The sequence below is a fragment of the Monodelphis domestica genome, chromosome 8 (genome assembly GCF_027887165.1).
Source record: "Monodelphis domestica isolate mMonDom1 chromosome 8, mMonDom1.pri, whole genome shotgun sequence".
NCBI classification, from domain to species: Eukaryota; Metazoa; Chordata; class Mammalia; order Didelphimorphia; family Didelphidae; genus Monodelphis; species Monodelphis domestica.
The window spans coordinates 38,479,506-38,486,636 of NC_077234.1; positions in this window are offsets into that span (position 1 = coordinate 38,479,506).

Here is a 7,131-nt window from a genome sequence, read left to right on the forward strand (position 1 = left end):
AGACAAACTGACTAGTGGAAATGTTCCATGCTATGAACCATTAAGAAATCCAGTAGAAAAAATCTAGAGAAAGAGGAAAAGAAGACAAAGATGTAAAGAGAGAAGGAAATAAGGAAAGTAAACACAAAATGGTCTTATCTTTCCTATTAGTACACATTTACTGATCTAAAAATGGACTACCCCACAACATGGACTAAAATGGAATCTTAGTTGGATTCTTAAAATGGAAAAAAAGAAACACTAACTGTATTCTGAAAAACTAATTCTACAAAATTATAGAATGAGCAAATGTTGATCTACTTGAGAGAATGTAACTTTCCAAAATTGATATTTCATCTTTGTACACCTGGGACATCTGTTTGGTCATTAGTAGTTTTTATTCTGTATTTTCTACATTCTGAAACTTTCTAAGATACCAGTTAATATCTCCACCCCAGAAACTGCAACCAGATTAGGTAAAAATGATCAGATAGTGTGGATAGGTATGAAATAGGTCAAAGGATAATTGGGAGATATCCTTGGAAAAAGCATTGTTCTACTCCCTCTGACACCTCATTCTTAATAGCAGTAGTCAGTCAACAAGCATAAAAAAAGCAACCCTTATCTTCTGTGTTAGAATCAATACATGTACCAGTTCCAAGGCAAAACAATAGTAAGGATTAGGCAATGGGGGTTAAGTGACTTGCCCAAGTCACACAGCTAGGAAGTGTCTGAGACCAGATTTGAACGGAGGACTGTCTCTCTAGCCACTGAGCCACCCAGATGCCCCTCAACAAGTATTTATTAAGTGCTCAATATGCACCAAGCTCTGTAAACACTCTGTTGTAAAGGCAAAACCAGAGTCCCTCCCCTCAAATAATTCACATTCTAATTTGAGACAATATAATTAACTGTATAGACAAGAAATATATAGATACATAGATAATAAAACATAAAGAAGTGAATAAAGGGTACAACTTAATTGCTTTCTTTTTCCTGCTCTTGTACAGTCTCATAGCATCCTCCCACCTGACTCTTCTACCTTTGCCCTGACACTTTCACCAAGGAATGGCAGACTGGAGATAGGGAATGGGCATTGTAAAAATGGAGATTTGAACCCCAGACTTCAATCCCCAGAAGTCCTTGCTAGTTCCCAGATTGCCCTACAATCTCCCTGAGTCCTCACCTGAGTGTGAGAACACAATGGATATTTAAACTGACTATACCGCCTACTTGCTCTCTCCCTGCTTCAACTTCCTAGCACATGCGTCTCTCAAGATGTAGTAAGTGAAATTGAATGGGCCTTTCGGCCCTCCTAGGCACGTGCTTTCTTATTTGTATTTTCTTTATTTCTTAATCTTTAATAAACCTCTAAAAAGATAATACTTTTAGCAAAGAAACTAATTTTAATCTTAACAGCATGAAGCTTTCCTCTCTTCCTTGAGGAAGCCTCTCCTGTAACTGACATCTCTCTGACCACTGGGTCTCACTGTAAGGAACTGTAATGCTGAAAGAAAACTCTATTTATTTGATCTCACAAAAACTTTATTTCAAAGAAAAAACACCAGAGTTCCCCTACCCTGAAATTTACTATCCCTGCTAAACCCTAGTGTAGTCAGATCCAAAGGTCCCTCCTTGGCACAGGATTGGTCCTTATATAGACCAATCCTGGGCCAGGAAGTAGGGGCGTGTGTCCCTCCCTCACATGGGATTGGTCCAATTCAAGACCAATCCCACTATAGAATCTAGAGGGTGTGGTCCCTCCCCAGAACGGGATTGGTCCATTCAAGGAAGTAGGGGGGGAGGGACCCCTGGGGCATGCTGGGGAATGCAGTCCCCCAGACACAATATTTTTTAAATCCACAGAATTTAAGGGGGGGGAGTGACTTTCTCCTCACAGCTACCTGAATTCTGAGACAAAGAGTAGGTAAACTATGGAGCTTTGACCATTTTTATGAGTGAGATGGGGAAGTCACTCTTGCTAGACAATACTTTTAAGGTAGCTATTTCTTGCAATTGAGAACTAGGAAATTACTCTACACTCTAGGTCCACCGTCTTAACCACATTGTTGTCGTTTTGACTTTTCCATGTTGAACTCAATGAAGCAGTCAACTAGCTCAACAATCAGTCAACTAACATTTATTGAACATTTACTTGTCTCCCAATCTATGCCTCTATAACGCTATGATCTCCCAGGGTCCCTAAGACTGCTGGGTAGAAGCCACAGTCCACTTTTCTACAAGTCAAATTTCCCAGTAATGGGAAACCAGAAGAGTTACCCTTGTTCCAACTAATTTTGTAACTTTAAAATGCACCTTTATTCCAGTGGTTCTGTGATCTCATGGATAGGGAAAATTCTCTCCAAAAATGCTGATAGCGACTCATCCTTGTTTGCCTATTCAGAGAGGTTCTCCGCCATGTCCTCCTAGAACTATACCACAATGGCTCCACCCAATGTGCTGTAGAATTTCCTCTCCTCTTGTTATTATATCACTCCCAGTGGGGCATATGAGTCTTCTATCACTTTTCTTTCTTTTTCACCAAAAGCTATATTGGACTGAAATAAAATTATCCAGTCCAAAAAGTCACTCCTCTGAACGAAATCACAAAAACATGGCATCCTTGAGTGTAAGAGACTTCCAAAACTTCCATCATTGCTCATATTTCTATTCCTCTTTACAATATTTCCCCCATAGTTATCCAGATTCTTGTTTAAAGATTTCCAGTAAGGGGAAACATACTACCTTCAGAGGCAACCCATTCTACTTTGGGATATTTCTAATTATTACACTGAAGTCCAAAATGCAATTGTATTATTTTACCTCATTTGCAGAGGAGAGATCTGGAGAGAATAAGAGAGCATGGGGTAGGGAAGAATGCTGGGCTTAGCGTGGGAAAGCTCTGAGTTCAAATACTACTCTGAAACTATCTGTGAGAGTTTGGATTTATCACTGAACTTTAATCAGCCTTAGGCAGCTCCCAAGGACTATATCTTATAAATTATAGAAAGAGGGAGTTCTCACCCCAGGGAATTAACAAAGCCTTTGTGTTTCATATAGAAGGAAAAAATGAGGGCTAGGAATATTTGCTGATTCTCTCCTACTTTTTCTCACAGTTCACAGCCAGTACAAAGAAAGCATTTCTTCTGTCTACATAGCTACTTCTTTTTAAATATAACTACCATATGTCTTGAATTTCCCAGAACTGTTCAGATTTAAAGAAAAGCAAGTCTACTTTCTTTATAGTATTCATAAGGTTGGCAAAAAGGAATCTCCTCTTTCAGATCATGGAGTCTAATAACTGATTCTGAGAATATGGTCACTGAATCTATAAACCAAATGAATGAAACTTCTATATGGTTTCAATTTTAATTAAGACGTTAAAGTGCAATTAAGTTGTCATTTCCCCAAAAATTCCCAGAATGGAAGGTATTATCAGAGTAAAAATAGATATTCTGTGTTAATATCTCACTTATTCAGTTACAAAAATAAAAACAAGTTTTTGATGAAAAATAATTTATTTTTATTTATTCATTCAATAAACAACATTGAAATTATTATGTACAAAGTACTGTGCCAAGCATTAGAGAAGATAATAAGGTTTCCTCTCTCTCCAAATACTCATTATTATAGTCCCCATAGCTGCAAGTTTGCATTTTGTCTTAGTTTATATCTGTAATTTGAATATTAAAAAATATTACATTATAGGGCTATTAGGTAAACTGATAAACTTTCAACATATTTTTCATAAATTACTCCATAATCAGGCTGAGAAAGTCAAACAAGAAATACAGGATGTCACATTATGGTAATATGCAATTTTCTTGGAAACATGACAAAAATTAATGTCATTGTTCATTCTAGGAATTAGCACATAATAGTAATTATAATTGTGTTAAATATAGTAGAAGCATATTTTCATCATTTTAGGTTATTTTTTCAATATAATGTTCAGATAAAACTTATTTCCCATTATTGACTATGACATGTTTATCTGTATTTCAATGGATTCACTTTTAAGTGGTCTTTTTCTAGTACCCATTGTAACTGGATAATGAAGACCTCCTGCATAATGCCGAATAAGAAATAGACTCTGGCAAAACATGCCATATATCAGGCAAAAGAAGACACATGCATGGAAAATAAATGAATGAAGGAGTATGATGTATTATAAAATTATTGAGAGGAAGGATTTCCAGCTCAGGAATCAAGGAAGGCTTCATGGAGGAGGGAGAATTTGAGTTAGCCTTAAAGCATAATTTATATCCATCACTAGAAATGTTAGAATTTGAAAAGAGAAGAGTTTTCAAGAGCAAAGACACAAGGAAGGAAATCAGGAATTATTGCCAGAAGACAATGAGTTGTCCCCTCATGCATCTTCAATTTTTGACAGCAGCCAATTGGTACAAAGAGCTGAATACAGATGCATCTCCATCTTTCTTGATCATACCAGTTGCCTTTCCTTTCTGCAATTTATATATAGTTTCTGTATCTATAAATCATCATGTCTCCCCTATAAAACACAGTTATCCCTTCCACATCATGACTCCCCATCCTGGTTTCGATATATCACAGGTCAACATGAAAAATTAAATGAAAATTTCGGGAGAGTTTTGCAGAAGCCACAGATGACACATGAAGGCCAGCAGATGACATAGAAAAGATTTAGAAATTCAGAAATGCATAAAGCACATGCATAGCATTGTACAATATTAATGTATTTTTTCTTTTAGTACCATAAATATACACAATTGATTTTATGGTAAACATCCCATAAAAGAAAAAGAAAAAAAGTCAGACTTCTTCTCTGGTAGGAAGGGAGGGTCAAAAAAATTTATGATGATTTTCCAGATCTCAGGGACACTATTCCCCCTCCCCCCCCCGAAGCCACACATTGTACAAGGATGTCTCTATAAGGTCTTTGATGAAAAGGACCATTTATTTTTGTCTTTGTATCCTTAGTGCCCAGCACTGTGCCTGGTACATGGTAGGTATGAAATCCATGGCTATTGATTGATATCAACTGAGGATAACAAGGTTAAAATGGTAGGGTGTAGCTAGACAGTGAACAGTCTCAAATGCTAGGCTAAGAAGTTGGGTCTTTATCTGGATGACAAAAGAGACAAGAGCCAGTGATGGTGTTTGAGCAGAGGCAACACATCAACAAGCTTGGACATTGGGAAGACTATGACTTAGGATGGATCAGTGAGAAGACTGGAGTCAGAAAGATAGGAAGGAAATCCATTGCCCAAGAAGGTGAGATTTGATGAATACCAGGATTCTCTAAAATACTATTTTCTGGGGACAGCTAGTTGACTCTGTGGATAGAGAGCCAGTCCTGGAGACGGGAGGTTCAGGGTCCAAATATGGTCTCAGACACTTGTGTGACCCTGGGCAAGTCACTTAACCCCCATTGCCTAGCTCTTACCACTCTTCTGCCTTGGAACCAATTCATAGTATTGATTCCAAGAAGGAAGGTAAAGGTTTAAAAAAGATATTTTTTAATGTAGTGATATATCCTGCACATGGTTACCTTATATTCGTTATTTTTGTGTTATATTTGCCTCTATCTGTTAAACTGAGCAGAATCTCCTGTTTTCTTAATGCCCTTCTGACTCTTCAAATCATTTAAATGTATATACTACAACTGCCATATGGCCTCGGAAAGGCGGAGCACATAAATGATTCTAGGCAGAGCAGATGTCAATGTAATGCCTTGTTTAATTCATACATAGAAAGAAAAATCTTTCAGGTTTTTTTTTTCTAGCCTAGACAAGGTTTGATGGAAGGAGTGAGGCAGAAGACAGCTAATTTTCCCCAGAGAACTCACAACCCTAAAATGATCTAAACATTCAACTTGGAAATGAGGAGTTTCACCAGATGAATTAAGTGCGATTTCAAGGATGACTTGCTCCTGGAAGAATACCCATCCTCAAAGAAAATAGCAAAGCACTACAGCTGAACTCAAAGTAAATGGTGTTTTTAATTCCTATTCAGCTAAAATATTGAAAGATGGAGAGTTTTATCCAGTCTATTTTCTGTACCCATTAGTTTGGTATAAAACTACCACACAAGGACGGTTTGTGCCATTTTGACACTCTATAGAACATTCTTGTGTGACAAAGTAGAATTTGTGTTTTTTTTTAAAAGTTTGAGTCAATTCAATGTAATTCAGCATACGTTTATTAACTCCCTACTATGTCAGGTGCTGCGCCAAACACTGGGGATACAAAGGCAAAAATGAGAGTCTCTTCCCTTAGGAGGATTCCTAGGTCTTATGGCTCGATTCAACAAATATTTCTCAAGTATCTATTCTGTGCAAAGCAATGCTATGGGTACCAATCAATCAATACGTTTTTGTTTTTGTTTTTTAACACTTAACTTCTGTCTTAAAATCAATATGGCTTATTGATTATGGCTGGGCAATGGGAATTAAGTGACTTTCCCAGGGTCATGCAGCTAGGAAGTATCTGCCACTAATTTGAATCCATGACTTCCTTTCTCTAGACCTGGCTCTCAAACCTCAGAGCCAGCTAACTGTCTCCCAAAAAGCTTTCATTATGTATTTAATATGATTGTACTCCCTTCAGTGACACAGATTGTGATCCATGCCTACTCATCCTTTTCTGACTCTTTTCTGTCTTTTCCTATAATTCCAACATGGAGGCTCCACCCATTATGGTGATGTGGTTGGGAGTGGGAAGAAGTTCCTCTTAATCTCCTGCTCTTTACTCATATACAAATGGAATTTCATGGGCTGTCCAGCAGCTATGGCTCCTTTCCCCTACATGACCCATCTATCTTTAATTTCTCTGATGACGCCTTTTATCTTCTTTCTGTGTAATTCCTCATTTAGAGTATATTGCAGCCTGCTCACATCCACCATGTTTCTCAGAAAATAGGTGCTGGGGATACACAGACACACACAATCCATGCCCTCAATGAGCTTTCATGCATGCATGGATTTAAAGAGGAATGGACTTTGCTAACCAAATAGTCTCAACCTTTTTACTGTGGTTGTGGAAATAAGACAAAGACATATAGATGCTTTGCTTGACCCAGGTAGGATGACGATAGAGACTAGGTTCAAACCAGACACCTCTAACTCCAAATCCTGCTCTCCTCTCGCATTACCACATTACTTCTCATTAA